The sequence below is a fragment of the Diabrotica virgifera genome, chromosome 5 (genome assembly GCF_917563875.1).
Source record: "Diabrotica virgifera virgifera chromosome 5, PGI_DIABVI_V3a".
Taxonomy (NCBI): Eukaryota; Metazoa; Arthropoda; class Insecta; order Coleoptera; family Chrysomelidae; genus Diabrotica; species Diabrotica virgifera.
Window position 1 is genome coordinate 200,213,961 of NC_065447.1, and position 17,680 is coordinate 200,231,640.

Consider the following 17,680-nt stretch of genomic DNA (forward strand, 5'->3'; position numbering starts at 1 on the left):
TACTGGCAAGATAACAAAAAAAATAGCCAGATACATTAAAAAGAAAGGAATAACACCAGCTTTCAGAACTAACAACAACTTAAGCAAATATATTAAGAACAATAAAAGCCGAAAGAGAAAGCAACTACAGAGTGGTGTGTACAAAATAACTTGTGGTGACTGTCCGAAAACTTACATCGGTCAAACTGGCAGAAATTTTGACAAACGGATAGCAGAATACACAAGGGCTTTCAACAATAGAAAAACAGACTACATACGCGCTTCACCTTCTAGATCATAATCATTCTTTTAATGAAGAGTTTCAAATTCTGCATATTCAAAATAAAGGCCATAAGCTATCTTTATTAGAATCTATGGAAATTAATAAATTAAAAAATACAGATATAATTCTGAATGACCAACTCAAGACAAACAACTCCCCACTCCTCAACCTCTTCAGTTAAAGACTTTAAAAAGGCAAACCCATAGTAAAATAAATCACTTGAAAAAGGCACTCTGCCGAACCAGCTGTAGTCACTTAGTTGTAATAAATTTTGTGGAAGTATAGAAAACAAACGTTTTCAGTGTTTTATTGTCAAATAAAATGAACTTCCATCAAGTAACGGTCGAATCCGTCAATTACATAACGAACTTGTTGCCTACTTGCAAAATCATGGAAAATTTTGAAGCAAGAACGTCATAAGCCACAGTAAAATCAACATGGCGACACGTAATCGAAGAGTGTTGAAAGAAAAATAATTATTTTATAAGGAAAAAAAAACAATAGTTCAGGTTCGGATTTTTAATCTGAAGATTCTGTAAAGGATCTAGAATATTCTTCGCACACCAGTTCCAGTGAAAGTGATAAATCTTCTCCGAAAAAAGTAAGTAAACATTTTAGTGGCTTGAGACTTTCTTGCTGTAGGGTATGTGGCTTGTGTCTTAATAAGTTATAATAACAATAAATTTACTTTTTCTACAACCGTGTTAAAAATGCAATTTTTAGCACTCCATACGAGCGTTAAAAATGCTACTTTAAGGCACTAGTGCTTTAAAATATTTTTAAGGCACTGCAGTTCGTATTGACCGTATAGACAATTTTGATGTAATGTCAAAAAAATATAAAAATGGAATGTCAGTCTCGTTCAAGTAAAAGTTTTTGTAGATATTGTCCTGTAATTACGTTTGTAGAAAAAATATTGTATGATATGCGTGTTAAAAAGTACATTTTTAAGGCACTCATGTGAATTGCAGAACTCGCTATCGCTCATTCTGCAAACTTTCACATGCGTGCCTTAAACTTCTACTTTTAACACTTATATCATAAATAACTATTATTAGTAAAACGTAGCCATTAAATAAACTGTTTCTATTATATAACCCACTTATATTCTATTTAAATTCGTTTGTCAATAACATGTGTTAAGACCAAAAAAGTATTTTATTTAGTAGGTGGCTTGGTCCCTTTTTGAATAAATTACGTATATTTTTTAGATGAGTCGATAATACCACAACTGCAGATATTAATCAAAGTCGAGTGGAAGGCAACAGAGGTTCAATTATTTTGACGCCAGAAAAACTTCCACCAAGCCGATAGAGAAAAGTTAACATTGCAGAAAGAAAAAAAATAAAAGCAAAGAAACGTCGAAACTTGGGACACGAATATACAGGGTGTCTGCGTAACTTGGAACCATAATATGGGAAACTTTTTTAATATCAATTTTACGAAAAAAAGTCATTCTTTATAAAGTGCTCTGTATAGTCTAAAACTCAAGATGCAATCATCAGATATCAATTTTTGTCAACAGTATACGAGGTATGTCAAAAAATATGAATTTCGCTCAAGAGCAAACTACCTTTATATTTCAAAATATCAAAAAATTTTATTATGAGAAGTTATTTGTAATTAAAAACCATATTCAAATATGCAATAACAGCCTTCTACTTAAAAAAAAATCTGAAATTTTCCTAAATTACCGATTCCAAACATCATTTTTATTTATTAGACATGCAATAACTCTTTTATTAATAACTTTAGGAAAAAAAGTTGTTCTTCATAAAAATCTGTGCATGGTGTAAACCTCAAGATGCAACCATCAGTTATCCAAGTTTGTTAATTTTATACGAGGTGTGTCAAATAATATGAATTTAGAAAGAATCCTAGAATTCTTAGAATAAACCTCAAGATGCAACCATCAGTTATCCAAGTTTGTTAATGTTATACGAGGTGTGTCAAATAATATGAATTTAGAAAGAATTCTAGAATTAACAAACTTGGATAACTGATGGTTGCATCTTGACGTTTACACCATGCACAGATTTTTATGAAGAAAAACGTAAAAAAGAAAAAAAACGTAAGAAAACTACTAATTGACCGGCTTCTCCCTCATCTCCCCCCTAAACTGGACGTTAAAAATGATGTAACTTTTTACTGAACAATATGTGGGCCATATAGAACAATTTGGTGTTGGAGGAAAACTTTTACTTTGGATATCTGGGATAGGCTTTTTTTTGGACCAATTATATTATACTACCTCCGTAACTTTGAAACCGTTAATTTTAGAAGGATTATGCATATAGCCTTGTTTATTTCAAATTAAATGTGGAACATTTTTGTATAGAAGGTTGTTCATGCTAAACCGCATAATTTTAGAAATATTGACGAAAAACTTTAAAAACTACCTATTTAGCGATTTCTCCCCCTCTCCCAACCAAACCCCAAGCTCAAATTGGTGTGACTTTTTTCTGAACATTATGTGGACCATATAGAACAATTTGGTGTTGGAGGATAACTTTCACTTTGGATGTCTGGGTTTGGGTCTAGTTACACCATACTACGTTGGATGTGCCTTTCTTTGACGGCTGCATATGATCTTCTATCTGCCTTTGTTGCTCCGTCGATTAATCGATAAAGCGCTGTTACTGTTTTTTCTAAATTTTTCGAGTTGGTCTCTGCTCTCGAACTCCATACTGGAACTGCCTAAAATATTACCGAACAAACGTAAGCCCGATAAAGCTGGATTTTCGTGGCCTTTGTTAGGGTGCTGGACCTAAAAATATAAGGATGAATAATTTAGTCTTTTTGCTAAAATAGTTTTTACCTAGGTTTACTTTCGAATTAAAATGAAATGTTGTTATCTTATCAACATGGCCGTTTAGAATAACATAACATGCCTGAGTACGCTAGTGATGACCTCTATGAAGCAACAAGAACTCAAAATGTTACTCCTGACTTCTTGTCTGTTTTTTTTTTGACTACAGTTAAATATCTTATTAGATGCTTTGGCTGTTTTCAAAAAATTTTGGATTATACAGACACTACTATGGTTTTCGGCACCATCTGTAGAACTATGAAAATGGCACAGTCTGTTTTTCTTCTGGATTTTTCCTTCTGAATCCCTCGCTGTTCTTCGTTTATAGGAACTATGTATTTTCCTTAGTTTTTTGGCTATTATTTTCGTAAAGATTTTCATTAGCTTTTTAAGTAATACATCTTATAGTTAGCTGGAATTTACATTGTCATAAACATAATAGTGCTGTCGTCAGGGGGTACAACGGCCTCCTTTATTTTGATGAACTTATCCAAGATTTTTTTATGTATTTTGACCCGTAGAACAGGAATTATTTGGGTAATAGTTGGTTCGGATGTCAATAAGATTGTTATAAACAAAGAACTTGCAGAATAACATAATAGCGATTTTTTGTAAAACAAAAAAATTGTTTGCATATTTTGGGTCATTCTGGGCAAAAAATTTTCTTACAATTGCAATTATTGAAACCGAATAACTTTTGATTAAAAAATAAAATAGCAATTCTGCTTGCAGCATTTGAAATTTTAAGTCAAATTATATCGGTTTTGATTATTTGCATTGGTAAATTTTTTTTTTATTGTTAAACAAAGCTATAAACACATAGTGATTGAGTAATGTTTTCAATGCATCTCTCATTTAAAATCGAACGAGTAGGTACAAGTGCAAGCGCCTGCAAGTAGTCTTTTTCTACGTAGCATGCATTAAAACACATGCATAGGGTACGGGTCAAAACCCTCAAACACTATATGTTTATAGCTTTGTTTAACAATAAAAAAATTAGTTTTCGGCAATGCAAATACTCAAAACCGGTATAAATTTTATACGACGTGTGTTAAATAATATGAATTTAGAAAGAATTCTAGAATTAACAAACTTGGATAACTGATGGTTGCATCTTGAGGTTTACACCATGTACAGATTTTTATGAAGAATAACTTTTTTCCTAAAATTATTAATAAAAGGGTTATTGCATGTCTAATAAATAAAAATGATGTTCGGAATCGGTAATTTAGGAAAATTTCAGAATTTTTTTTTTTTAAGTAGAAGGCTGTTATTGCATATTTGAATATGGTTTTTAATTACAAATAACTTATCATAATAAAGTTTTTTGATATTCTGAAATATAAAGGTAGTTTGCTCTTGAGCGAAATTCATATTTTTTGATATACTTCGTATGCTGTTGACAAAATTTGATATCTGATGATTGCATCTTAGGTTTTAGACTATGCAGAGCACTTTATAAGGAATAACTTTTTTTCGTAAAATTGATATTAAAAAAGGTTCCCATATGGTTCCAAGTTACGCAGACACCCTGTATAACTTTGAAAGGTGTAGCAAAAGAATCAAAGAAGATTTGAGATCCGTGTAAATGCAAAATAAATGCAGAGAACTGCTCCGGGGCCTGTACCGAATTATCTATATTTAACGGCTTTTGATAAAAACAAATTAACAACAAAAAAATAAAAAAAAAATATGGAGGTCCAATAGTACCTACTTAACATTCAAGAAAAAAATTCAACATATAAAGAAACGTTTACAACGTATACATTTAATATATATATATATAATACATTTCTCCCATAAACCAGCAGTTTTATCTCAGTATTATTGAAAACAATACAAGTAACATTGAATAAGACTATAACCAAATTGATGAAGCAGAGGAAGTAGACTGGGATGATGAAACCGATTCTTTTTATTAAAAAATAATATTTTAGGTGTGTATATTCTTGATTTTAGAATTTATATTCATTTTGTTATTGTCAAAAAGTAATAAGCCACATTTATTTGTTTAAAAAATTTTATTTTTCTTAAAAATGTTTAGTTTTGTATCTTTTTTTTTGAAAAAATATATTTAATAGTTTATTATGCATGTAAGGAATTAAGGTAAACATTATAAAATATACAAATATGATTTAAGGATTTTGTCAAAAACTTTAAACGTGATTTACTCAAAACTTTTCAAATGAGGCCCCGATCTCTTCTGATAATCTTTATATAAATGTAAATCAAATTATGAATTTGAATTTAAATATAAAACCAATCTCTACTTTATTCTTTCCTTATGTAAAAATCGTTGTGGGAGTAAAAATATTTGAATCAATATTAAAACATTTAATTTGTATTTACACATCAAAGTAACACTAGAGTATACGCTATGCAGTGCTAATTCTTTCATATTAAAACTAGTTTTACATTATAAGAGCATGTTATACTGCACTATACAGCTATGTACCTAGTATCTGAGGTATTGACAAGAGAAAACCAATAGTCAATATTCAAAACTAATCATCTCATCATATTACCTATAGTCTCTGTTCTATCACTTATCTATATTTATAATAAAAAATATAAAATTACAATAATCATTAAATTATAGCCAAGAGACTAAAAAAATTTAAATCATGAATTCAAATTTATTTAGAAAAAAAAATAAATTTATTAAGAAAAGAGTAGTATACACGACCAAAATACAATAAGTTGTACGATAAACTACCGAATGACCGGCCAATTACCCCACATGAACCATAGTAGAAGAATTACAGTAAATCATGAAATATTACAGTCAACATTAACACTTCACGCTAGGTGAAGTCTGCAAAGGAATGTCTCACTCCGCATTTAAAAAAAATTAAGATGTCATCTGGCTTCGGGAAAATCAATCTAAACTAGACTGCCACCTTCCACTATATTTTTATGCATAAACTTATCAAGGCAGTAAAATTATCAAAGCTATTATCACCAAGTAATAAAAAAATGTCTTTCATCTCGGGGGAGGGGGGATTGTTTATGTATTTTGACTTTTTGACCCGTACAACACGAATTTTTTGGTGTTGTTGTGTGTTGTGTGTAACAGTTGATCCGGATGTCGATAAGATTGTTGTAAACAAAGAACTTGCAGAACTCTTTCAGCAATTTTTCGCAAAGCAAAAGATTTTTAACATTATTTTATATTTTTTGGGTCATTCTAAACAAAAAATGTTCTTAAAAGTTTTTTCGAGATAAACCGGTTGAATTTTCAAAAAATCAAAAAATTGCAATTTTTCAAACCGAATAATTTTTGATTAAAAAGTAAAATAGCAATTCTGCTTACCGCATTTGAAAGTTTAATTCAAATTATACCGGTTTTGAGTATGTGCATTGCTGAAAACTAATTTTTTTATTGTTGAACAAAGCTATAAACATATAGTGTTTGAGGGTTTTGACCCGTACCCTATGCATGTGTTTTAATGCATGCTACGTAGAAAAAGACTACTTGCAGGCGCTTGCACTTGTACCTACTCGTTCGATTTTAAATGAGAGATGCATTGAAAACATCACTCAATTACTATGTGTATATAGCTTTGTTTAACAATAAAAAAAATTTTAGCAATGCAAATAATCAAAACCGATATAATTTTACTTAAACTTTCAAATGCTGCAAGCAGAATTGCTATTTTATTTTTTAGTCAAAAGTTATTCAGGTTCAAAAATTGCAATTGTAAGAAAATTTTCTGCTTAGAATGACCCAAAATATGCAAACAATTTTTTTGTTGTGCAAAAAATCGCTGTTATGTTATTCTGCAAGTTCTTTGTTTATAACAATCTTATTGACATCCGAACCAACTATTACCCAAAAAATTCGTGTTCTACGGGTCAAAATACATAAAAAAAAACTTGGATAAGTTCATTTAAATAAAGGAGGCCGTTGTACCCCCTGGCGACAGCACTATTATGTTTATGACATTGTAAATTCCAGCTAACTATAAGATGTATTACTCAAAAAGCTAATGAAAATTTTTACGAAAATAATAGCCAAAAAACTAAGAAAAATATATAGTTCCTATAAACGAAGAACAGCGAGGGATTCAGAAGGAAAAATCCAGAAGGAAAACAGACTTTGCCATTTTCATAGTTCTACAGATGGTGGCGAAAACCATAGTAGTGTCTGTATAATCCAAAATTTTTTGAAAACAGCCAAAGCATCTAATAAGATATTTAACTGTAGTCAAAAAATAAAGATCAGACAAGAAGTCAGGAGTAACATTCTGAGTTCTTGTTGCTTCATAGAGGTCATCACTAGCGTACTCAGGCATGTTATGATATTCTAAACGGTCATGTTGATAAGATAACAACATTTCATTTTAATTCGAAAGTAAACCTAGGTAAAAACTATTTTAGCGAAAAGACTAAATTATTCATCCTTATATTTTTAGGTCCAGCACCCTAAAAAAGGCCAAGAAAATCCAGCTTTATCAGGCTTACGTTTGCTCGGTAATATTTTACGCAGTTCCAGTATGGAGTTCGAGAGCAGAGACCAACTCGAAAAATTTAGAAAAAACAGTAACAGCGCTTTATCGATTAATCGATGGAGTAACACGGGCAGATAAAAGATCATATTCAGCCGTCAAAGAAAGGCACATCCAACTGTAGTATGGTATAACTAGACCCAAACCCAGACATCCAAAGTGAAAGTTATCCTCCAACACCAAATTGTTCTATATGGTCCACATAATGTTCAGAAAAAAGTCACACCAATTTAAGCGTCGGGTTTGGTTGGGAGAGGGGGAGAAATCGATAAATTCGTAGTTTTTAACGTTTTTCGTCAATATTTCTAAAATTATGCGGTTTAGCATGAACAACCTTCTATACAAAAATGTTCCACATTTAATTTGAAATAAACAAGGCTATAATAATATGCATAATCCTTCTAAAATGACGGTTCCAAAGTTACGGAGGTAGTATAGTATGATTGGTCCAAAAAAAGGCCTAACTCAGATATCCAAAGTAAAAGTTTTCCTTCAACACCAAATTGTTCTATATAGCCAACATATTGTTCAGTAAAAAGTTACATCATTTGGAACGTCCGGTTTAGGGGGGGGGGGGGGAGATGAGAGGGAAGCCGGTGAATTAGTAGTTTTCTTACGTTTTTCGTCAATATTTCTAAAACAATGCTTTAGCGTAAACAAAGTTTTATACAAAAAGATTCAACATAAAATGTCTTATACATAATTTTTATAAATTCAACGGTTCCAGAGTTACGGAGGGTGAAAAGTGGAGGTTTTCGATACTTATTTTTTTGGCAATTTATAATATTATTACTGATGAAAGAAATTTTCTTTAACAGGATTGTGTTTTGTAAATATAATTTCCAATTTCAGTGGCCTATGGTATGTTAGTGATAAGCCCTTGAAGAAACGTCAAAATCACCAACCAAAATCATCATTAGTTGCCGAAATAATATAAAAAGTATCGAAAACCTCCACTTTTCACCCTCCGTAACTCTGGAACCGTTGATTTTATAACAATTATGTATTAGGTATTTTTTGTTTTAAATTTTATGTAGAACATTTTTGTATAGAACATTGTTTACGCTAAAGCATAGTTTAAGAAATATTGACGAAATACCTAAAAAAAAACTACTAATTTACCGACTTCTCCCCTACTTCCCCCCCCCCCAAACCGGGCGCTCAAGATGGTGTAACATTTTACTGAACAATATGTGGACCATATAGAACAATTTGGTGTTGGAGGAAAACTTTTATTTTGGATGACGGGGTTAGGTCTTTTTTGGACCAGTTCTACTATACTACCTCCATAACTTTGGAACCGTTAATTTTAGAAGGATTAAGCATAGGAACTTTTTTATTTCCAATTTAATGCAGAACATTTTTGTATAGAAGGTTGTTCATGTTGAATCGCATAGTTTTAGAAATATTGACGAAAAACGTAAAAAACTACGAATTTACCAATTTCTTCCCCGTCTCCATCCCAAACCCGACGCTCAAAATGGTGTGACTTTTTTCTGAAAATTATGTGGACCATATAGAACAATTTGGTGTTGGAGGATAACTTTCACTTTGGATGTCTGGGTTATGCCATTATTTGGATCAATTGTATCATACTATTGAGGGAAATAGCCGAAAGGAAAACAAGATGCTTGTTTCACTAAGCCACAAGAAGACTTTTAAAGACCAGAGACATCCTCGCTAGAGATCGTACACAGAGAATGTACCACAAAAAGCACAAACTTATCAACCATCAGGGTCTAGTCAGGTGGTTGCTAAAGATTACTGGTCAGCAAAATAAGTATGATGCCAAAAACAAGTACCTACAGAAAAAGACGTCCAAGATTTCATGAGAGAAAGCATCAGGTACTCGAAGAGGACGCAGTCCAAACAGGAGATGATGAAGTAAATGAAAAAAGAGTAAGATATTGTAGCGGAAGAGAAATCTTGGCCGATCCCCGTATAACAGTAAACACCTCGAGAATGACGTAATCGGATGTGCTAGGCCTCGCCGGAGAATTCTGGAAGGTACGTCACGTAGGCGGAACAAGCCGATAGCTCGAGATGGGAGTCGATTGTTCCAGAATAACAACTGGGTATAAATACGGGCATATTTTGTGAATAAGTTTAGTGTATAAGATAAATTCGTCTGTAACTTATATAAATAAAGTCGTATATAAATTACGAACCGCTAGTTTTATTGTAATTAGAAGTAATTACACTAATCACGCTACAGTTGGTGTCGGTGTTCGGTAAACTTAGTGCGATATAAATAAGTGAATTACAGAGAGACTTTAAAAGACTTTTGAACTTTATTCGTCGGGAATAACCGGAGTGCGTTGATTGTTCGGTATTCGGAAAGACTTTTAAAAGACATTTTGGAAAGTACGTGTGTGCCGACCAAAGATGTTGCTACGAGAACTTACAGTAAAACAGCTCCATGAACAGCTAGAGGAACGGGATCTGGACAGCAGTGGGCTCAAGATAGTCCTACAAGCACGACTCGAGGAAGTCCTAACGAAGAACGGAGATGATCCAGAGACGTTCCACTTCCAGTCAGCAGAACAAGCAATCTTATCGAAATTAAAAACTGTTTCTGAAACGATTGATGATACTTCTAAGATAAGCAACGAGAAATTTGAAAGTGTTTCTCAAAAGATCGATGAAACTTCTAGACAGAACAACGAGAAATTTGAAAGTGTTTCTCAAAAGATCGATGAAACTTCTAGACAGAACAACGAGAAATTTGAAAGTGTTTCTCAAAAGATCGATGAAACTTCTAGAAAAAGCGATGAGAAATTTGAAAGTGTTTCTCAAGTAATAAAAGACGTTTGTAGACAGACCGACGAGAAATTTGAAGAAGTTTCCAGAACATTCGATAAGATACAGAAAAGTGTAGACGACAATAAAGAAATGCTAGAAGAGAAGATCAAACAACTAGAGAGCATGATAACTGATACAAAAGTACAACCATCAGTTAATGCAGTAGCTTTAGATCTTGTAGTGAAGGATGAAACACCGAGAGACGAAACATCGCATCGACAATTCGAAGCTATTGCGACCGCCAACCATTGGACCGAACAAGAAAAGGCTGTTTCCTTGACTGCTGCTTTGCGAGGTGATGCTGCAGATATATTAAGATCAATTCCTAAGGGTCAAGAAAAATGTTACCAGACCTTGTTCACTCGTCTAGAAAAACGCTATGGAGATGCCCATCTACAACAAGTATACAAAGCACAACTGAGAAATAGAAGTCAACGAGCAAGTGAGAATCTGCAAGAATTTGAAGCAGATGTGGCTCGTGTGGTGCGGTTGGCTTATCCGGAGGTGCCAGACAGCGTTTTAGAAGAAATTGCGGTAGATACCTTTGTCAATGGGCTGAAAGATAGTGAACTACAGAAAGCTTTACGACTAGCAAGACCGAAAGTTTTAGATGAAGCACTTGCTATTGCCTTGGAACACGAAGCAGCTAGCCAAGCTTCACGAAACAATGGAGTAATAGCCATGGAAAAAGGCGATAAGAGAAAAGATGAACGTTTGGTGGAAATGGTACGGAGGGTGATTCGTGACACGATGCCGAAGAGACGCGTGAAGAGGGCTGGAAGAGTTCGTTCAAATATAGATGCTTCCTCGATACGGCCATGCGGTGAAAGTTGTAATCACCGGCTTAGAGTAGATGAACAGCGTTGCCCTGTGAGACGAACTATCGTAGTTAATGAACAATGGCAGCCCCAACAGTTACAACACGCCCAAGAAGATGATCCATGTATAAAAAGAGTATTGGATTGGATGCGTCGAGGTGAGAGACCTAGTTGGCAAAACATTAGTGCATGTAGTCCGGAAGTCAAGGCCTACTGGAGCCAATGGAATTGCCTGATACTAAAAGATGATCTTTTGTACAGAACCTTTGTGAACGATGATGGTACAGAATCTAAGCTTCAGTTGATTGTACCTAAAAGTAAAGTGTCAGAAGTATTGCGTCAGTTGCATGACGGTACATCAGGTGGACACTTTGGTATTACGAAGACTCTGCAAAAGGTTCGAGAACGGTTCTATTGGGTGAACTGTAAAGATGATGTAAGAAGATGGTGCCAGAAATGTGAACTGTGTGCATCCGGTAATGGTCCAGTTGGTAAAAAGAGAGCACCCATGAGACAGTACAATGTTGGAAGTCCTATGGAAAGAGTAGCTATCGACATTGCAGGTCCATTTCCAGAAACCGATGCTGGAAATAAATACATCCTGGTAGCCATGGATTATTTTACAAAATGGACTGAGGCCTATGCATTACCAAATCAAGAAGCTGCTACCGTTGCAGAGGTACTTGTTAAAGAATTCTTTAGCCGATTTGGTGTTCCCTTAGAGATCCACTCCGACCAAGGGCGAAACTTTGAGTCAGCTCTTTTCCAAAACGTTTGTAAATTGATTGGTGCCAATAAGACCAGAACAACACCCCTGCATCCTCAATCAGATGGGATGGTCGAGAGGATGAACCGAACGATGGGTAAACACTTGTCCAAAGTTGTATCTGAACATCAGCGAGATTGGGACCAACACATTCATTTATTCCTGATGGCCTACCGCTCGGCCGTAAATGAAACTACAGGTCAAACACCAACCTGCCTGATGTTGGGTCGTGAAGTTCGGTTGCCCTGCGACCTAGAGTTTGGCTGCGGACCTTCCGAGGAACATGTTGCAGGCGAAGACTACGTTGACCGCCTGAAATTACGAATGAACAACATTCATGAACTTGCCCGACAACACATCCAGATAGCCAGTGACAGAATGAAAGATCAATATGATTCTCGATGCAAGAATGAAAGCTTCGAAGTAGGTGATCTTGTCTGGCTTTATAATCCGCAACGTCGTCGAGGCTTATGTCCTAAACTGCAAAGACAATGGGAAGGTCCATATGAAGTTAAGAAGAAAATAAATGACGTAATATATAGAATTAAGAAGTTGCCAAACGGTAAACCAAAAGTTATTCACATAAATCGTCTTGCACCATATGCTGGCTCAAATGAAACAGAAGAAGCACGAGTCCTCCAACAGGAGATGAAAGATGTCGCACAGCCAACTTTTAATCAATTTATGTCAAATTACGCAGCGAGAAAGAGTGCTAGATTCGGCGTGACCACAGAAGTTCAGCAAGATCTGTTTGGTGTTCCAGAAAACGTCTCTCTGGCCCACTGTGTTGCCCAAGACCTCGAGATGACTAAAGGAATATCGTCCGTATTCAATAGAAAGTTCGGCCGCCTGGACGAGTTAAGAAATCAGCAGCCTAAAATTGGAAGAGTACTGCGATTGGAAGATGGTCCTCGATCTTTGCTGTATATGGTGACCAGAAAGTCTTATACGGACACGCCAAGCTACGAGAACATATGGCGTGCTCTAACTAATTTGAAGAAAATCGTGTGTAATTATGACATCAAAAATTTGGCTTTACCAAAAATAGGCCATGCAGTAGAAAATCTGGATTGGAAGATTGTGAGAAGCATGCTTGAAGTGGTCTTCAGAGGAACTGGTGTACAAATCACTGTGTGTTGCATGAACCCGAAGATGTCGTACCCTTCAAAGACAGTAGACTGTTATTTCTTCTTGAAGGGTGTATGCAGAGCTGGAGAGTCGTGTAGATTCCGCCATCCTGGGCCTTCATTTAGAGTTGCTGATCGAGACGCTCAGATCTTAAGAGGGGAGCAGTGTAGCGGAAGAGAAATCTTGGCCGATCCCCGTATAACAGTAAACACCTCGAGAATGACGTAATCGGATGTGCTAGGCCTCGCCGGAGAATTCTGGAAGGTACGTCACGTAGGCGGAACAAGCCGATAGCTCGAGATGGGAGTCGATTGTTCCAGAATAACAACTGGGTATAAATACGGGCATATTTTGTGAATAAGTTTAGTGTATAAGATAAATTCGTCTGTAACTTATATAAATAAATTCGTATATAAATTACGAACCGCTAGTTTTATTGTAATTAGAAGTAATTACACTAATCACGCTACAATATCTTAAGTGAAATGGAATGTAAATATTATTAAGGCAATACATGTTTTTATCTAGTCTATCTCATATTATGCATAAGTTTTTAGTTTGTGAAAACTGTCATTATAGATAGCAGTCCGTGAAGGATTTAAAGTGTGCGTGAAGTAACAATGTATTTTAAATGGAGTTTACTTTTTCGCACACTTTTATAACGAGCGATCCACAATTATTGGGATCGAAGCTAGCCGTGCAAAAAATTAGATACTTATGTCTTGTTTTTAATCTGAATTTATATCATTGGTTTATCAATTAATTTTGATAAGGTAACATTATAAAACATAAAAATTCAGTCAACACCTTTAACACAGAAATTTAATTAAAAATAAAAAGAATTAGCAAAACGATAATAAATAAAATAAAACAATATGCTGTATATTTATGTCCACCACCAACATCTCTACATAACCTAACTTTCCTTAATAAGTTGACGTACACTGCAAAGGTGAGGTAAACTGGAAAGTATATGTGAATTAAGAATAGACATGCACTGTATAGCTATCTCTGTCTTTATAATCAAATATCCTTAACTCGCTTTGTCGTGGTGATGACATTTGAGCAATAAATTACAACAATAGTTTTGACAGTTTTGTAGGTTGAAAGAAGTTAGAATTTTTAAATGTCAAAGTTCTAAAAATTGTAGAATAGAAATGAATTCCAGTGACGAAGAGTTACAGTTTATCTATTTGTTTATCGTAGATAAAGTATTGTATGAAACTGTGCGTGAAGTACTTTTTGCGAACTTACGCTATGTATAGCACTCGCACCGCTGTCGCTCGTGCTCTAAATATCGCGTGCGTTCGCAAAAAAATACTGCGCGAACTGTTTCATAAATAACTATTTTTACTTATTTTTTTTTAATTCGAGCTACAGGTTTCCTTGTTGAGAGCTGAAACGAAGCACATAGGTGAATGAGTTTATTCAAATGTTTTGATTCCATTACTTATGCCTAAGAAAAGTGTTTTACCTACTCTATGTCATATTATGTATAACTTTTTAGTATGTGAAAACTGTCATTATAGATAGCAGTGCGTGAAGTGTTTAAAGTGTGCGTGAAGTAACAATGTATTTTAAGTGGGACTTACTGTTTCGCACTGTTTTTGACACACTTTCATATAATCAAATATCCTTAACTCGCGTTGTCGTGGTGATGACATTTGAGCAATAAATTTCAACAATAGTTTTGACAGTTTTGTGGTTTGAAAGAAGTTAGAATTTTTGAATGTCAAAATTCTAAAAATTTTAGGATAGAAGTAAATTCCAATTACGAAGAGTTACAGTTTTTTTATTTATTCATCATAGATAAAATATTGTATGAAACTGTGCGTGAAGTATTGTTTGCGAACTTACGCGATCTATAGCACTCGCTCCGTTGTCGCTCGTGCTCTAAACATCGCGTGCGTTCGCAAAAAACATACTTCACGAACTGATTCATAAATAACTATTATCTACTCTACGTCATATTATGAATAAGTTTTTAGTTTGTGAAAACTGTCATTATAGCTAGCAGTGCGTGAAGGGTTTAAAGTGTGCGTGAAGTAACAATGTATTTTAAATGGGATTTACTTTTTCCCACTGTTTTTGACACACTTTCATAAATATAATTAAATATTCTTAACTTTGCGTTGTCATGGTGATGACATAATGAGCAATAAATTACAACAAAAATTTTGACAATTTTGTGGTTTGAAAGAAATTGGCATTTCAATATTTAAATGTCAATATTCTAAAAATTGTAGAGTAGAAATGAATTGCAGTGACGAAGAGTTACAGGTTTTTTTTTGTTTATCGTAGATAAAATATTGTATGAAACTGTGCGTGAAGTACTTTTTGAGAAATTACGCGATATATAGCACTCGCGCCGCTGTCACTCGTGCTCTAAACATCGCGTGCGTTCAAGCATACTTCACGAACTGTTTCATAAATAACTATTTTTTACGAAGATATATATAAAAATAATTTGCTTTGAATATTAGGCCTGGATCCCGCGTATCAAAAAAAGTTTATTATTAATTTTGTTAATAGCTTAACGGTGTCTAGTCGGACAAATCTTGATGTATGGGAGCACTGGAACAGGAAAAGTTTTAATTGCGGAAAATGATTTTAATTGTGGAACGTGTCATCCTAACAAGTTTATGATTGTGAAAACTAACAGGTTATTTTTAAATTTATTCAATATCAAATTTTATGTAATACCTTTATGAAAAAATGTTTGTTTGACAAATATGTTGGGCATTTTAATACGTCTGAATATGTCAAATGACAGGAATTATATTGGTGGTAAATAGCGGTGTGAGTTTTGAATGAGAGTTTAATGAAAGAGTAATAAATCAATTGGAATTTCTGTCCGACAAAATGCATGGGACGATTTCGTAGTCTGGCATTTGAAACTTGTAACCTGTTCTACAATTAAAACTTCCACTGTTCCAGTGTTACCGTACATCAAAGTTTGTCCGTAGACACCGTTATGCTGTTAACAAATTTTCACATTGCTATTAATAAACTTTTTTTGGTACGCGGGATCCAGACCTATAAATTTTTTTAATCAATTCGTGAGGTTATTTTCAAAATAAATGTTCCGACCCACCAGTTTGAAGATAAGTGTAAATAGAGGTTAATTCCAAAATTTCATCAAAATCGATGATTGTTGATGGAAATCGAAGGTTATAGTATGGGATAACTAGACCCAAACCCAGACATCCAAAGTTAAAGTTATCCTCAAACACCAAATTGTTCTATATGGTCCACATAATGTTCAGAAAAAAGTCACATCATTTTGAGCGTCGGATTTGGGGGGGGGGAGAGGGGAGAGGAATCGGTAAATTCGTAGTTTTTTTAAGTTTTTCGTCAATATTTCTAAAACTATGCTCTTAGCATGAACAAACTTCTATATAAAAATGTTCTACATTAAATTTGAAATAAGAAAGATCCTATGCATAATCCTTCTAAAATGACCGCTTCCAGTGTTACGGAGGTAGTATAGTCTAATTGGTCCAAAAAAGGCCTAACCCAGACATCGAAAGTGAAAGTTTTCCTCCAACACCAAATTGTTCTATATGGTCCACATATTATTCAGTAAAAAGTTACACCACTTTGAGCGTCCGGTTTGGGGGGGAGATGGGGGAAAAGTCAGTAAATTAGTATTTTTTTTTGGTTTTTCGTCAATATTTCTAAAACTATGCTTTAGTGTAAACAATGTTTTATACAAAAATGTTCTACATAAAATTTAAAACAATAAACAAAAAAATGTTATAAAATCAACGGTTCCGGAGTTACGGAGGGTGAAAAGTGTAGTTTTTCGATACTTTTTATATTTAATGAGCAATTTATAATAGATATTATTACTGATAAAAGAAATTTTTTTTAACAGGATTGTGTTTTGTAAATAAAATTTGCTATTTAAGTAGCCGATGGTATGTTAGTGATAAGCGCTTGAAGAAACGTCTATCTCACTACCCAAAATCATCATCAATTGCCCAAATAATATAAAAAGTATCAAAAACTTCCACTTTTCACCCTCCGTAACTCTGGAACCGTTGACTTTATAACAATTATGTATGACCTTTTTTGTTTTAAATTTTATGTTGAAAATTTTTGTATAGAACATTGTTTACGTTAAAGCATAGCTGTAAAAATATTGATGAAAAACTTAAAAAATTACTAATTTACCGATTCCCCCCATCTGCCCCCCCACCCAAACCGGACGCTCAAAATGGTGTAACTTTTCACTGAACAATATGTGGACCATATAGAACAATTTGGTGTTGGAGGAAAACTTTTACTTTGGATGTCTGGGTTAGGCCTTTTTTAGACCAATTATACTATACTCCCACCGTAACTTTGGAACCGCTCATTTTAGAAGGTTTTTGCATAGGTTCTTTTTTTATTTCAAATTTAATATAGAACATTTTTGTATAGAGGGTTGTTCATGCTAAACCGCATAGTTTTAGAAATATTGACGAAAAACGTAAAAAAACTACGAATTTACCGATTTCTCTTACTTTTTTCTGAACATTATGTGGACCATAATATAGAACAATTTGGTTTTGGAGGATAACTTTTACTTTGGATGTCTGGGTT